General features: G+C 38.3%; 1 long non-coding RNA gene across 2 annotated transcripts in view; it reads left to right on the top strand.

Annotated features, from left to right (window-relative positions):
- The window catches only part of LOC121029824 (uncharacterized), a 67,775-nt gene extending 52,228 nt beyond the window's left edge, over positions 1–15,547 (top strand). For both annotated transcript variants that reach the window (XR_005789923.1, XR_005789924.1), the window contains exons 2-4: positions 12,256–12,359; positions 14,988–15,037; positions 15,453–15,547. This is a non-coding gene — a long non-coding RNA (uncharacterized LOC121029824). The remainder of the gene's footprint in view (positions 1–12,255; positions 12,360–14,987; positions 15,038–15,452) is intronic.
- Positions 15,548–17,804: the final 2,257 nt, after the last annotated feature.

The raw sequence follows: 17,804 nt of genomic DNA, 5'->3' as shown, positions 1-17,804 counted from the left end.
TTTTTAAAAGAGGTAAAGCCGTTGTCCCAGCAGTGATTTTATTCCCACCACTGGCTATTTATGATTTTTTTTTAAAAAAGTAAATTAGAAGATGCAAAACATTTATAAGGAATTTAAACGTGTAGTGTAAAAAAAAAAAAAAACACTCAAACCATCATCCTATTAAAAAAAAAAATCTGATGAGTTATTTTAGCCAAGGACAGTAAATTAACACAAATTGACCAGTGGTTTGAACAATAAGAATGATAACATTTTGACAAATCAATACAATAAAAGGCATGCCAGGAGCATTAAACAAAAGAGAAAAGCCAAAGAACTCTACGGAAAGGCATGTTTTCCAGCATAGCTGTTTCAATTGCTCAATGTTCTTTTCCTGCAGCATATGAAGGACGCCTAGTGCCCCCTAGCTGAAGAATCTATGTAGTTCCCCGCCCTTCCCCCACTTAAGGGACAGCTGACATTCTGGGTGCCTCTGCCCCTGCACTCCTTTAGCCCTTGGAAGAGAGCGGCTCTCCCTGCAGGAAAGCACAGAGCTGATGTAGGCTCTCTCTGCCTTGTCTTTTATAAGTTGTAGCAAGCAAAACTAACATCTTGTCTCTCTCTTTTTTAATGATTTGTTTCTCTCCAACACTTAATCCAAAAAGAACATGCTCAGAGTGTTAAAGTGGTCCAGAGCCTCTAATGTTGCAGTAATGAGGTATGAGGAGCATGCATTGCCCCTTGGAAATCAAGTGCATTGTGAGTCAGGGCTTCCAAAAGCAGCCCAGTGTGTACCTGCAGGTTTCTATATCAGTGGCTGCTATTAATTTGTTAGAAATTAAGACAAGCGTGTCTATGGGAAAAGCTTTTTAAAAAAAATCTTGCAAGAAAATAGACCAAGATGGATGTTTTTGGCTGAGAGACTACAGTTGGTTTTTTGGACTGGTATTTGCTATAATTTAAAAGTATTCTAAAATGAACACTTATAACTTTATAGGTTAAAAAAATAGAGTAAACTTAAACAAAACGAGAGTAATTGGGGGTTGTGTATTCAAGTTTGTCTTTCATTAGGTTTCAGGAGTTCTATATAAGCCTGATACCTTTGTGAGCTTTCATGGTAGAATCAACTCAGTGTATCAACCATGCAGGAGCAGTTTCTATACTTCAAAGACCTAAAGCAGGAGAATATTACAGAGACCTCTTGTACCCCTACAGCCCTAGATACAGAATGTAATGGATGTGCCTCTTGAATTAAGAGAGTAGTTTTTAGCTCTAAACCACCTGGGCTGAGCTAGCTTTGTAGCAAATCATGTGGCAGCTGGAGAACCAATGTGGAAGTCGCTTTTGAACATACAGAGATGGATCCCTTAAATAAAATGCAAAATTACGGGTAGTAATGCATTGTCCAAATACACTCCATTCTCCTTTCCTTCTTGAGTGTTGCAGAATCTCTGTATTGAAGTCAGGGACTCTATGTATCATGACTATTTTCCCCCAGAAGTGCCTGGCACATAGTAGACATTCAGTGAACTTCTCTTGAATGAATGAACTGTGAATCAAAACTGAATCAAAATTACATCGACAGATCTGATCAGAATCCAATTAGGAACAAGCACAGGTTAAGACATCTAGCACAAATCCAGAACAAGTGTAGGCACTCAGTAAGTGCTAGATAAATGTCCTCCCTCTAGACCTCAGGTTTTTCTGCTGTCTACAAATTTGTGCTCTTTCTGCAAGATGGTAGTTACCAAATGGCAACATTGTGACTTTGAAGATGTTAACAAGTGTTTAAAGGAATAAATACAAAAGCTCTGGGGCCAAATAAGTTTGGAAAATGCTGCTTACCTTATTTTGCCCTTAGAAAAGTACATCAGTTAAGCAACTTGTTTAACAATTTTAAAAAATACTTTTATCTTTATGAGTTATATATGCATATAGTTCCACAGTGTTTGTTATAGAAAATAGAAACCTCTCTTCCCAGCTTTACATTTCCCACTTTCCAGAGGCACTTTTGATTCTGTTGATATTACTTTCAATATCTCTAAATAGCCCTAAACAACTATTTATACTCCTCTATTTTTTGATATATTGGTTTTAGGTATTATCCATTGACTGTGACAATGAAAATATTTTTAAAAAAGGGCTCAGGCAGTGCTATAGCATCGAACAGTGCAGGCTGAAATTCAAGGGTGGAAGGACTAACAGGATACATGCCCACCCCAGTCTCTTGGCATCATGTGGAGAGGGGTGCTTGGGCAAGCATGGCCTGACAAAAGGATGTGCTCTGAAGAGGGACACTTCTATTGCTCCGGTTGCTTTCTTTGTATGGGGGGTTTGGGTGAAGGAGTGTGACAGTGACATTTTATACAGATGAGGGTGGTGTTGCCAGTAGATATCAATACCTTGCAGCTTTATGCCCGTTGCCTATGGCAGTCACATTGGTCCCAGTTGACTCACTGCCAGATAACCAGAGAAAACTTCTGGGTTCAACAGCAGACAATCCAGTATTGTCTTTTACTCCACCCTCCTGGTAGTTATTTCACACTTCGGTTAGATCAGTATTTGGTGTGTTCATTATTATGGCCATTTGAAATGCTATTCATGGTTGAGCTATATAGTCCCCTTCGATAAATTTCTCCTCCTGTACAACTTCTAGTTTTCTCTGGAGTTATTTTACTGTTTTATGTTGCAAAGTTTTCTATGTACCTATGACTAATTTATCCCCAAACTCTCCCTAAGTTGTATAACCTTCCTCTCAATGTGTTCAAACACAATCAACATTCCCTTGGGTTTGTCTTCTTGAAGACATCTCTCCCAGAGCCTTCAGATCTTCTCTAGTCTGGATGGCTTGCCCTCAGTGCCTGTCTCACACTTGTGGCTGGCTTAGTTCCTCACCCTCATAGTGGTCACTGTTGGTGTCCTTGCTCAGATCCCCTTAAAGGGCTGGGGTGCCCATCCTGCAGTTGCTGTGTATGCTCATGCTTCACAGATGACTTTTCTCCAGCAAATTACCCGAAGTCAAACGGGAGCCACTTCAATCGATAGGTTACACCTTTCCCACAGTCAATGCTGGATTGACGCAGGAGTACAGATGTCTGGCCTCCTTGCCTTTAGGTGCAATTTATGCAGCTGAGCTCCCCATGGGATTGGGCTGAGCTGTACTTCAGCTGAGTCCACATCCTTGTTTGCCTCCTTCCCCTGCCCTATCCTGCTTCCCTCTCCCTTTATCCTGAGAGCTCTTTCTCAATAGATCTCCCTCGATAAAGAACATGGATTCCTGTTTCAGACTCCACCCTAGGAAACCTGACCTAAGACAACTATCATCCTGAGGAGCCCTTTCACATTTCTCTTGACTTGAATTTCTCACAGTTCTCCCTCATCTTCTGAAATTGTGTCTTCCTCCCTCTTAGTTTATTTCCTTGGCTTAAGGCATCCTTTTGTAATTTTCTGAGAAAGGTTGCATGGGAGTTAAGTTTTAGCTCTTGAATGACTTAAAACATTGTAGGCTACTCTTACACATGATCAATAGTTTAGCTTGGTATAGAATTTTATATTGGAAATCATTTTCTGGCAGAATTTTAGAGGCGGGGTTCCATCCCTTCTAGTTTCCAGTGTTGTTAAGAAGTCTGGTGACTTTTTGATTCCTGAACCTTCTTTCTGTTACCTTTTTTCCCCCTCACTGGATTCTCTAAAGATCTGTTCCTTTCCCTAGTGTTCTGCAGTTTCTCAGTGATATGAGTTGATGAAGATCTATTCTTTGTTCATTATTCTGAGAGTGCAATGAAATCTTTCAGTCTGGCAACTCATGTGCTTTGGTTTGGGGAAATTTTCTTGAATTATTTCTTAGAAGGTTTCACACTTAAGTTTTTTCTCTTTTCTTTTTCTGTTTGCAATTTCTATTATTTATATGTTGGAATTCATGAACTGATTCTTTTTTTAAAAAAATCTTTTTATCTTATTTATCATCTCTTTGCCCTTTGCTCTGTTTTCTGGGAATTTTTTTTTTCAATTTTATCCTCCAGCTCACATTGACTTTTTATTTCTGTAATCATATTTTTTAATCTCAAAAGCCATAATGGTCTCTGTTCCATTTTTAAAACATCCTTTTCTTGCTTTTGAATTCAAGATATTTATCTTATCTATCTGGAGTACATGATAAGTTTTGGATTTTTTTTCTGCATAGTTTCTTTTTTCTCCAAATTTCTTTCTTACTATCATTATTATTGTAGTTGTTGCCTCTGTATTTTATGATAGCTCAAAGATCTCTCAAATTTCTGTGGTGTTGGCTGACCTCTTAACTTTGGATGTAAAGCTGTTTGGTACCTCCATGTGCTTGGGCAGGGCTCTTCAACTGTGTGCTTCCCTGTAGGGTTACTGGGCTGTGCCATGTCATTGGAGAAACATCTTACATTATTATATTGCTTAATATATATGTTCAGCTACATGTAACATAAAATTTTTAAAAAGAGTAGCATTAACAAGGAAAAAGCTTATTTATATCTAATACAGGTTTGGGATTAGCACAGCACTCCAGAGTGTCCCGGACCCAGACATCCTCTACCTTGTTGATCTACTATTTTGTGGATGTTACACTGATTGATACAAGAAGACTCAGTACCATGTCTACATTCTAATCAATAAGAAAATGGAAAAAGCGGGGGCGCCTGGGTGGCGCAGTCGGTTAAGCGTCCGACTTCAGCCAGGTCACGATCTCGCGGTCCGTGAGTTCGAGCCCCGCGTCGGGCTCTGGGCTGATGGCTCGGAGCCTGGAGCCTGTTTCGGATTCTGTGTCTCCCTCTCTCTCTGCCCCTCCCCCGTTCATGCTCTGTCTCTCTCTGTCCCAAAAATAAATAATAAACGTTGAAAAAAAAATTTTTTTAATAAAAAAAAAAAGAAAATGGAAAAAGGGAAGAAAGTATATATATCCTATTCCTGTAAGTTATACATATAACATCTGCTTATATCTCAATTGGCCAGAGATATTGGCCCATATCTCATGGCAAAGTAGGTTGGCCTTTTATGATATACACATAGCCATATGACCAATTAAAAATTATACTACTATAGAAGAAGAGAATAATGGATATTAGGATACAACTAGAAGATGATGGCATAGTCAGTATATTTAAGGCATTTCTCTTGGGCAGGTCAAATCTCCCAGGAGAGATTCTTCCAGAATCCTGACTAGATTGCTATAACTCTGGCTGTCAGAGTTCTAGGAATTGAATGAGACAAAAACAAGCAAACAAACAAACAAAACAAAAAACATAGAAGTAGCAATAGTGATAGTAATGGGGTATGGGTCTCATTATTTAGTGTGTAAACTTGTATTTAACATAGATAATTCTGGTTTTCTAGTCCAAAGATCAGTGCTCCAGAAATAATCTAGCTTTTGGTTGGGGGTGGGGGTGGGTTGGTTGGGTTGTTGGTTGAACAGTCAGCCACTTTTCTGCATGGAGTGGTAAGGAGGTCTGAGAATCCAATTTTCAACAAATCTTGGTTTTCAGTCCCATCTTCACTTCCAGTTTCAGAAGTGTTGCCTCCAACTGCTGAGTACAGGAGAAATTAGGTTGCTTCTCAGCTTTCCTCACTCTTGACTTAGAATTCAGCTTTCTCAAGTCTCCCAAGTCATTAACCACTCACTTATCTGCTTTATAGCTTCAAAATTTTGTTCTTTGTTGATTTCTCACCCATTCTCTTTATCTGAGAGGTTTATGTTAAAAAAAATCCCTTATATTTAAAACAATCTCTTAACTTCTGAGATTCAACCCATTATCATTAACCTAAAACCTGAATTGTTCTTGAAAACCATTCATTTTGAAACCTCACTTCTTTTATTCTTGGAGCATCTATTAACATTTCCTAAGGAAGGTACAATTTGGTGTGATGATGATGGTGATGATGATTATAGCCAACACATACTGAGTTCTTACTGGTATATAGGTAATGTACTAAGTACTTCACCTTTTATTTCCGGGACTGACATGAAAAGCAATTTACAGGTAGTACTACCCCTAGACCTAGGCATGCAGGCTCCTGCACCAGACCCCAAGATCAAGGGGTTCTGTGCTTTGGGAGTGACTTCTTTGACAATTTTTAAGACTTTATCTGGGCCTTAGGACCAACCAGGGCTGGCACTGCCACCCAAGCAAGGTATAGCAAACTCTACTTAAGACCCATGTGAGTTCTGGCTCCAGTTTCTCCCATTTAAGGCATTCTCTGGCCCTCTATCCCTTGTGTTAGGTTGACCAGATGCCCTAAGGTACTCTATAACTCACACCCGTAGAATCATCCCAGGGCGTGGTGGCCAGCCTGGTTCCAGTAGGCTGCCCTGGTGAGCTGATCCAGCTGACTGGAGCAGCATTCTTTCACAGACTCATGTAAGATTAGATCAGGAGAATGTGGCTGACATGCTAATCTGTGGGAATTCTCACTCAGCCACAGAATAAAGAATCTGGATGTGCACTGCTTACGCAGTAAACAAATAATGCATGTTCCTTTTCTTTACCATTATTAAATCTTCATTGATACATCACGATACCTCACATGAGCCTGTAAATATTCTTCATCCTGTGTCCAACTGTGTAACAGTTACCCCAAACCAGTACCTCAAATCCAACTCTTACCAAGTATATGAGGAAAGTAAATGATAGTTCATTTTATGGCTATTTTAAACTTACTATGGCTATTTCAAACTTAAAATATGGCTATTTTAAACTTCATAGTGTAAAAGTAGAATGATACCTCTTCCAACCATGTTTCCTCTTGAATTCTTTAGACTGTAATCATTGCACTCCTAAATTGTTATGTCTCTCAACTTTGCACCTCTGCCTTTCCATGCTGCCACCAATGGAGAAGATAAGGCAAGAAATCTATGGGCAAAGTGAGAAAAATGGTCTCTATACATACCTATAAGCTCGACTGGTGATTTCTGCTGGTTCTGATCGTTGGGTGCCCTATGCCACCAATCAGTATATATTCTGAACATCAATCCTTGTTACTTCATGTAACTTTGTTTTATTGTTCTTATTGCACTAACATAACTGAAGGAAAAATGGAAGAAATATTTTGCTTAAATTCTCAAGCTAAGAAGTTAATGGCAGAACAGGGATGTTAGCCTAGAGCTGTCTGACTCTAGAACTTGGTTTCCAGGCTACACTCTACCACCCATAATATCAAAAAACATAGATGCAGGGTTTACACATATTTTCCCCCAGAAGAATCCATTGCACTTTTTTATATTCTCCACTCCAATTAAAGTCATTATAATAAAGTATAATACTTTAAAATGATAACTCCATTTATCTGAAATCTCTGAAAGAGCGAATAAGGTAGATTTAAAATAAAATGGTAAAAGGCTCAGAATGTGGTGCAGTGAAAATTCTTGGGCTTTTGATTCACACCAAAGTGAATCCCAATTCCAGAAAATTACTTCGACTTTCCAAGAGTCATTTTTCTCATCTTTAAAAGATGAATATTAAATAACTATCTCAGTAAGCAATATTGGGCATTAATAAGATTGCATGGATAAACCATAGCAACTGTACATGTAGGCATTCAGTGAATGTATTTTGTCTTCCCCAACTCCCAAACACACACAGTCAAGGATATGGGTGATTCTGGTTTACAGACCTATCTAGAAAAACCAACCTCTGACTGTCAACATATCCCCTTGAGTTCTATCAAAGATATATAAAATGAAAGTGTCAGGGAAATAATACACCTCTGTCATAGTTTCATATCTTTTACTTAATTTTGCCAAATGCTTTGATCCAATGACACACCTGAGTTTCTAGAAAATTTGTTGAGTATAACCTATGGCTGAGTCACTGTTTTTCAATATTTAGATCTTGGAACAAGGAAGAAAAAAAATTTCACAGAATACTTGTTAAAGACAGCTTTGAAACTTTAAGAAAAGGAAAAGAAAAAAAGAATGGAATTTTAGAATATATATAATTTTGGAGATTTGTTTTGGAGACATTTTGAGCATGGAAGACACAATGAGGGCAAAAGTTATTTTTATGGTAAAATTGCTTTTGGTGAGTTTGCAAAAGCAAAGTTGGAGAGTTTTTTGAGATCCAAGTGCCAAGATTTATAGACAGCAGCTGGCTAGTATTATCCTCATATTTCCAAGCACAATAGACATATAGAAACAAACTAGTTTATGAATTTAACCTTGAGAGAAAACCAATCAGAAATTCTGCTGCTACCCACTGGCATTTGAGTTGCCCTTTTCCCTTTCCTGCCACCCCTGTCCACTCGTATAACATACTATACTGGTCACCAGGCCTATGAGAAAGGTTTTTCACATTGATGCTCCACTGGCTTACCCCATCAAATGTGAAGGTCAATTCCTCATGGAGCTCTCTGCTCTCCACAGGCCTGGCCATGTGTGCAGAGAAAGAGTAATCACTCTGCGGATCCTATGTGGGGAAGTACTTTTGCTGAATATTTACTATATGAAAAATAATATTTTATTGTTTGATGGTAAGAAGACTCTTTTGGGGCTTCTAGCAGAGCTACATTACATGAATTTGTAGCCTTTTTGCATGGGAAAGTAGCATTTTTATTTTTAAAATAATACTCCCAATTTATTTTACTTCTTAAAATCTAAGTCTTCATACCCAGTCATGGCCACCCTGCTTCACCCACAGAAGTAAAAACATTCATACTCATGATGATTATGTTCCAACTATAATTTAGTGAATAAGAAAATATTCTGGGAGAGAGAAATGTATCACTCTATAAGCACTGTAGAAATAGAAATTTTCTTTTAGTTTGTGGTTCTAACAAACACATTCTGAATAGGAAATAACTTCTACAAAGGCAACTCAAGAGGCCTAAAATTAGGACCATCCTTTGAGTTAAGTAGAATATAGTATCCAAAGGTTAGAATATAATGAGACTACACATTTTCATATCTGTCCTTTCATAAGGGAAATAGAGAATTGAAAATTAAACTCTTACTAATAGGATTCTGGATATTGTCTTTGTATATTTTGAAAATATAAGAGAAATGAAATTACAACTCAAAGCAGCTTTTAAAGTTGTAATGGAATCATGCTTACTTGAAATGTCCATGCGCAGGCTCAATAGACTGCCCATAACATTATCTAGCAAAAATAAGAGTCGGAGAGAAAACTGTTTATTGTGTGGAGTTGCTAAATACATATATACTTCAAAACAGGGCAACAGATGTGGAACAGCTGCTCATTACCCATAAGGAAGGGGGAGTCTGTCTTCTTTGAAATTATTTATAAGCTGCTTCATGTTCAGGTCTAATATTTTTTTCTTTGGGGTAAATAGAATTAAGCATTCATGATCAGAATTTTAAAGTATATGTTGATTTGCAACAACAACACTCACATATATCACATAATCAAAATGCTTCACACTTTAATTATAGCAATATTCATGAGGGTCCTGTTACATCTAGTAATTATAGTAAACACCTATCAAATGCTTACTATGTGCCAGGCACCACTCTAAGTAATTCAACTCATTTGATCCTCACAACTACCTTCAGAGGCAGGTGCTATTCTCATCTTCATTTTACAAAGCTCAGAGAGGTTATTAACTTGCCTAAGATCACATAGCTAGTAAATGGTGTTTGCTGCCTGGATTCAAACACTAGCATTCTGATTCCAGAATCTATACTTGGCTCAACCATCACATTATATATTGCTGTTCATAAAACAAAATATAGACTATTTCAGGCATGTATGCTATGTAGTGTGTGACAGTCATCACCTTAAAAGAGAAACTTTCTGACCAAGAGGATTATCAGTCAGAATAGGCTTGGCTAAGATGCGGAAACAAAAGTGACACAATAACATGACATGCCCAAGGTCGGTCAGCAAGAAGCCCTGCTTCCCCAGTTACCTAGGGACCTAGACCTCAGTTTTCTCTGGCAGGGGAAGACAGGACATGGCAGTGGCACCACAGTTCCTAAATGTCTCCGCTCAGAAGTCTCATATTTCAGAAGTAGAAGGAGGAGGAGGAGAAGGAGGAGGAAGAGGAGAAGAAGGAGAAGAAGAAGTCGTCTCACATCTCACTTTCACTTACATTTCATTGGATGAAACTAGTTGCTTGGCTGCACCTACCTGCAAAGCTGTTGGGAAATGTAATTAACCAGCAGAAAAATATTAGAAAACAGCCACTGACCAAAGAAGAATAAGAAGATTGTAAGAAGCATTTAGCTACTCTGACTGTTTAGCTACTGTAAATGTTACAGAAATTTAGGAGACACGGTATGGCCATATTTCCACAAAGCATTTGACAATAGTGTCAAGAGGACAAGACAAAGAAATGATGACCGGAAGGTCTTGTGGTTAAAGGACAACGATGGCCCCTAAGGACACAAGACACAGGGCAGCCCCTCGCAGAGGCCTCAGCCTGATCACTGGTTCTAAGTCCAGAAGCAACAGATGGCTGGAACACCTGAATGTTCAGGTGTCTCTCTCACAACAGTGATATTTAAATCAGATTGCTAAATTAATTGATTTATAGTAACAGTAAAGGTGGAGAAATCTTCTTATTTTGGCAGATACATTTGGTATTCTGGCTGATTTGTAAATTCTGAATGATATATAAATTCTGTATATGCATCGTATAAAATCAGAGAATATATGAAAAGAGCAAGTAGAGAGAATAGATTGTTTTCATTACCATTGGCTTAAAACTAGGAGAGCCCTGAGCTATGCCCGACTACCAAGGCAGGTCCACATATAAGAACTGGTGAGAATGGCATCTTGGATACAGCCAAGCCTACTTTGGGTCAGTCTGCCATTGCTTCAGCTGTCAAGTGGAGGGAAGGGCACACCAGATCAGGGATTCATGAAGGAACAAGAGGATGTGGCTCCCGGTCCTTCTCTGGTCCTCTCAGAGACACACCCTGCTGTCTGAGCAGATTATGAGAAGTAAGTGTGGATTCTGCCAGCTTGGAGGATCCCAGAACTTGAAGTTCACTGCCTTCGTGCAGTCCAGGGCTCGGGAAAGGGAGTAGCGGCGGGGACATAGCCGTGCCACGAGGACTTCACATCTGAATTCCAGACTCATCGTTTCTTTTCTTTTTAATTTTGGTAAAATATACTAACATAAAGTCTATCACCTTAATCACTTTTAAGTGTGCAGTTTGGTGATATTAAGTACATTCACATTATTAAGCAACCATCACCACTATCCATCTCCAGGACTTTTTCATCATCCCAAACTGGAACTCCGCACCCATGAAACCATAATTTCTTAATTTATTTTTATGAAAGTATAATTGACATGCAATACCCTATTCATTTCAGACGTACATCATAGCAATTTACTATTTTTATACATTACAAAATGATCCCCATGAGAAGTCTAGTTACCATCTGTCACTATGCAAAGTTATTACAGTATTATTGACTGTATTCCCTATGCTCTACTTTATATTCCCGTGACTTATCTTCACCAAAGTTACAAAAACCTAGGTACCCCTGTGTTTTATTTCTTGTCTGTCTGCCGTCTGCTACAAGGCTGTACTCATTTACACGTGGCTATACCTACCTGGAGGACTGAACACTCGTCTCCTGGTTAGGGTTGTAGGCACACAGAACAAATTTCTCTGCTCCCTGACTCTGTTCCCCAGAACATGAACATCTGATCCCTGCATGACCACATTCTTTCTTCCAAGTTAGTATTTATTTATAACAAATTTGGACAGTAAATACATTCATTTTTAGTCCATTTCTGCTATAACAAAATACCAGAGACTTGGTAGCTTATAAACAATAGAAATCTGTTTTTCACCTTTCGAGAGGTTGGCAGGCCCAAGGTCAAGATATCAGCTGATTTGGTGACTTGCAAGGGACTGTTTTCTGGCTTATAAACAGCACCTATTGCTGTGTCCTCACAGGGTGGAAAGGGGGGCAAGGAAGCCTTCTTGGGCCTCTTTCATATGGTCACTAATCTCTTCATAAGGGCTCTGTCCTTATGACCTAATCACTGCCCAAGGGGCCTAAGTTCCTAAGACCACATCACATGGGGTATTAGTTTTCAACATATGAATTTAGCCAGGGAGGAATACAAACATTTAAACTATAGCACGCTCTTCATAGAGGCGTATGCCTTATTTATCACAATAAGGGTTTCTCAAGCTATCTCGGGTATTTATTCATAGATTACTACTACAGAAGAACAATCTTATTCTTATATGTATTTGTTTTCTAATTTAATTTTGAAAAGTATCTTAACTGGATGATAGGAAAATACTCTGTTCCTCCTTCCATTTATTATCTACAGATCCTAGGTCAATTAGACAATCCAGATCTGGTCAAACAGCACTACAGATGCTGATGGAGAGGGGGAAACCAGCCTGGACAACACCCTCTGGAGGCATGTTTTAGGTAAGACTCAGTTCTTGGCCCTGTTCAACTAAGAAGTTTATCCCTTAACTGGATAAAACTATAAGATCAATATGGATCAAATTGTTGAATAACTTCAAGCAAGGAAAGAAATGTAAGATTTCAGAAACAGAATCTAAAAAGGGCTAGTGAGATGAAATGATGACCTCTAACACTGAGACTGGATGGTGGTGGTAAATTCAAGGCTCTGAACCTGGATCCCAAGCTTCAACTACTCAAGGGCAGGGCAGGGGTCATGGGTTTTGTAAATGCTCACTCATCTGACTTTGCTCTTTTATACTTCCCCGGCTTCCTTGTACTTAGGCTTGCTAGTGACTGATTCTGACAGTGGAATGTGAGTGGAAGTGACATATGTCACTTCTAAAATAAAGAAGCTAAAGATCAGGTGTGCCTTTCCCCACATTCCCTTCCTCCCTTCTGCAGCAGGATGATGCCAGGAGACCAAGAAATGACAAGTTGGAGGAGCCACTAGATGAAAGCAGCATATTTCCTTAGTCACCTCTTTGAAGTGAACAGCTCAAGTCTCCCTGGAATAGGATGTGAGGAAGAATATACCTTGATTCTGTTAAGCTATTGAGATCTTGGGGTGGTTTGTTTACATGTGAAACACAGTTAAGGATTTTAGTTGGCAGTAACTTTATATGAATCAACTAGAAGGATGCTTCCTATTCTTAACTTCTCAGTAGCACTTGACCACCAGCCCCTCCCTCTTAATGGAGATACTGATTTCCTCTGGAAATTTCAGCACTTTCTAGGTTTTGTTCCTACCTTGCTAGCTGCTCCTTTCTCTTTCTTTGCCTTTTCTTCTCAAAGGCTATTAATTATGGTGAGTTTCTCTAGGTTCAGTGTTCTGTCCTTCCCTCTTTTTATTTGATGTTCTTCCATATGGATTCAATTACCATCTATATGCAGAAGACTCACAAATTCATTTCACCATCTGAGGACACTCTTCTGAACTCCAGACACACATAATCAAACTTTCTCCTTGATATTTCTTCATGGACTGTTCAATGACTCTTCTTACAAAACTGTACTCATAATCTTTCCTCCCAAATCTGGCTCTCTTCCAGTGTTTCCCACCTCAGTGAATAGCACACCACTTCTCCAATCACACCAGACAAAAGCTGTACATCCATGAATCCCTCACCTTTATCTAACCCTTCCCTTCCCCATTTTATACGATCCATTATCAAGTTCTACCAATTTTCCTTCTAAATACTTCTCAATTCCATTATCCTCTTGCTAGCTACACCAAGCCACCTTGCCACTATCTGTTACCCAAGTTCCTGCAATAGACTTTTCACTGACCCACGTGCATATACTCTGGTGTCTTCTCAATCCACTCTTCATGGTAATCTTTTAAAAATTAAAATTTCATCTCCCTCCTGTTTAAAACTCCTCACGGTTTCCCATTTGTTGTATTAGGCTGAAGGCAGAACAGGGCCTGGCACCCCCTACTTTCTGGCTGACCTCACTTCCTACAGCCTTCCTCTTTCTTTGCTCCATTTGTGTTGGACTTCTTTCCATACCTCATACCTTCACAAGGGTTTTTCCTACCCATTCCCACTGCATATGCTTGTCTCCAAGACAATTTTCTGTCTTCTCATCACCCTATTAGCTCTATCCTTCTTTCAGCATCCTGCTCAAGAGAAGTCTCTTTGAGCTCCCTGATTATCTCAAATCCTCTAACTACAGGTTTTCATAAGACTGTATACCTTTTCTTAGGACTTATTACAGATGCAATATTACATTTATTTGTCAGATCATTTGTTCTTCTCTGTATCCTTCACTAGATTATAAGCTCTATGAAAGTAGTGGCCATGGTTTTTTTTTGCTCATTTTTATCTCCAGCACCTAATACAGTGCCAAATATAGATTATACTCTCAGTATTTGCCAAAGGAAGAATGGAAGGAAAGAAGGTAGAAAGGAAAGATGCAAAAAAAAGAATAAATGAAAGAAAAAAGAAAGAAGACAGTTGCTTTCTTCTCTGTAGTTGCCAATTTGCACCTGGAGAATTGGGTTAGGTTGTGAGTACCATAGTTTGAGACAAGAACAAACTAGAATATATTCAGAAGAGAGAAACCAAAAAAGTAAGGGAAGGCCAAGTTGGGAATCAGCACCAGATAGGTAATTGGAGGTGTTTGGTTTTTTTTACAATTTCTTATAATCAAGGGATTCTATTTTTTTTTTCAACGTTTATTTATTTTTGGGACAGAGAGAGAGACAGAGCATGAACGGGGGAGGGGCAGAGAGAGAGGGAGACACAGAATCGGAAACAGGCTCCAGGCTCTGAGCCATCAGCCCAGAGCCCGACGCGGGGCTCGAACTCCCGGACCGCGAGATCGTGACCTGGCTGAAGTCGGACGCTTAACCGACTGCGCCACCCAGGCGCCCCAAGGGATTCTATTTTAAAGAAAAATATGATGTACTATTTTATGATGTGAAACAATTTACATCATTTCTCTTTTGCAAATAAAGGAATTTAAAAGAAAAACACCTTCAGGTTTATAAATAACCTTCAAAATCTATTACTGGGCAAAAATACATGCAAAAATTCTGCAATGTCTCCATGCACACATATTGATTGACACTTTTGTCCCCTTTTCCAGCTTCCTATTTCTATACTAATATAATGGAATTATCTGCTTCAATAAATCTCGTGAGTATTCTCCTGTGAACATCTACAGTTTAATTCAGGAGGGATAGTTTATAATAATTATCAAAACCATTGTTTTATGTTAGGTAGAATTATTGCCTGATTGCTTCTGAGTTTGATTTTTTTACTTTTAATAATATTGCATATTAATATGAAAGTTATAGTCATGTAGTCCTGAATTTTTTAAAAAAATATATAAATACACATGCACACAGTAGCAAAGTTAAAATTAATAACCAGGTTAGCTACCAACTTGGACATTGATAAAAGTGACCAACCAAATTATAGAACCATCTGTGATAGTCATTTATTGGGAATTTCCAAGTTCCTAAAAGTTGTTGATATTTATCACAAAATATATTATATGCAAAACATATTTTGCAGTTTTTTCACTTGTATTTCTTTTTTTATCATTCAGAATTTCACAACGCCAAATATATCCTTTTCACCACTTCAAAGCCTTTCAACTGCATACCAGAGGACCTTTTTTTATTTGTTTGTTTCACCACCAGTGAAAATAGAGGAAGAATCAAATGACTTGATTCTGGATTAAGGAAGGATCTTATCTGAATCAAAGGAAGGATATATACTCTGCAGCACTTAGCTCACAGCAGAATATCAAACTGGATCACCTCAGTCAGTCACCAAGGGCTTCATCAGTGACTATGTTAAGGGAGCAGGAACAAGACTGCATTCCACATGGCCAATCACATTGGCAGGAGAGCGGGGCACCCACCATATGTGGGGAAGAGGTCTGGATTCAAGCATTGCTCACAAGAACATGGTTGAGGAACAACTCAGAAATCACATGGGACTGGCCTCCAGCTTCAGATCTCCAAATAGGTAAAGGTCAAGGATAAGGCCACTGGCAAAATCTTATGGGATTGTTTTAGAACAGAGTCCAGATCAGCTGCACTCCTGAATGGATCAGAGTCAGAAGGAGCCAGCACCATAGAGTCAAGAGCAAAATTGCTTCAAATAAGCCTTAAGTAAATAGAAGGAATTTAGAATCTCCCCAGGTAGTGGGCAGAGAAGAATGTGAAAATAAAATGATCGCATTGAGCTATGAAAGTCATATGTGAATCAGAAAGTTAATGATTAAAAAAAAACACTTTTGTGTCAGTTACATTCATGTATCTTATGAAAGTATTCTAAAGAAATGAACCTTGACAATAAAAAATTGTATGGCTAACAGACTCAGATCCTCTCTTCATCATTCTTGCACAAATCTGGCCATTGGCAGCATCTATGGAATGAAGAACAAGGAATGAAGATTTAAGGTTGCAAAAAAAAAAAAATTCTGAAATCCCTTTTAAGAAATATTTTTTAAATGTACTTGGCCATCTTATCAGAATAAATACATTTATAAACATTGTTACCAGGTAGCAAGAGGTGATCCTGTCCAATGTTTGCAGAGATTTTAGGGTTGGCAAATATAGTGTAAAATTTGCAAAGATACTGGGCTAGGAGTATGTTTACATTGGATAAGTGAAAAAGCCCAGCTAATGCAGTGAGCTTCATTAATGTCGACAGTCAATTTGAAAAATATAGGCCCCAAAGTTCACTCTGCTTATCAAAACTTTTGGGTCAAAATTATTAGGAAAAAATATTTCAACTCACACCTCTCTTGGGTTTTAAGGGAAGGGGTGTTAAGTTTATGAAATATCAAATATTTGTTACTTGAAAAGATTAAAAGAAATTCCACTTAAAAATACTTGCTGGCAACATATTCTATGATTATTTAAAAAAATCCATTAATGAGGTGTGTGTGTTGGTTAGGGGGTGTTTAACAGCCTTAGACCTTGTAAGCTTGAAGTAGTCACATATTACTTGCAGTAATTCTTGGAAGTAACACATGTAATTCAACCCTGAATCTAAACCTCTAATCATTTAGTTTTGACAACTTCTGTTTAGCGTGTTCTGCCAACAGCATATTAATTAGATGTGACCCAATGGTTCCAGGTCATTGCAGGAAAGCAAACAAAGCTTCAGAGATTACATGCTAAAACCCAACCATCTTCTTGGCTGCTTTGTGAAATGAAGGGAGTGAAAATCTAAAGTAATTCTCATAAAGACCAGCAGCATGAGGACAAAGAAGAGACCAGGGATGCATGGATTACTACGATTATATGTCTCTATGAATTGTTTACGTTGCCTGCATAAACCTATTCAGAGTGGTCTTCACACACTCCCCATACAATCTGCTGAGTTTCTAAGGAAAACATAGAAGACTAAATAAACAACTTTGATTCTGCAAAACAGTTGGTATAGAAAGAACACTTACTGTGGCGGTCATTGAGTAATGTATAAAACTGTCAAATCAACATGTTATACACCTGAAATTAATATGATGTTGTATGTTAATGATATTTCAATTTTAGAAAATCCAACCATTTATCTGGGCATATCTAAGTGTTCTAAATATGAAACAGTATTAGTTTGCTAGGCTGTCGTAACAAAGCACCACAGATTGGGTTGCTCAACCAACAGCGATTTATTATTTTTTTTAAGTTCACTGCTAAGTAATGGAAGCGAGTGTGGAAAACATGTGTGCACCACAACAAGGAATGTAACTTAGTCACTCAGAGGAAAATTATTATATCGTCTGTCCCAGTCATATTGGTATTTCATTGGTATTTCAAAGTAGTTATTCCCCTAAAAGATTAATATCAAAATGATACTTCTCATCTTTATTATTATTATTATGGCAATAAGGGTCACTGGTGAAAATCAGTATTGATCAACAACATTGATTTGAATTAAACTTCTT

The sequence above is a fragment of the Herpailurus yagouaroundi genome, unplaced genomic scaffold (genome assembly GCF_014898765.1).
Source record: "Herpailurus yagouaroundi ecotype Mexico unplaced genomic scaffold, PumYag 139, whole genome shotgun sequence".
Lineage (NCBI taxonomy): Eukaryota > Metazoa > Chordata > Mammalia > Carnivora > Felidae > Herpailurus > Herpailurus yagouaroundi.
Note: the sequence above shows the minus strand (reverse complement) of the source record. Positions and strands in the feature narration are given on the sequence as shown.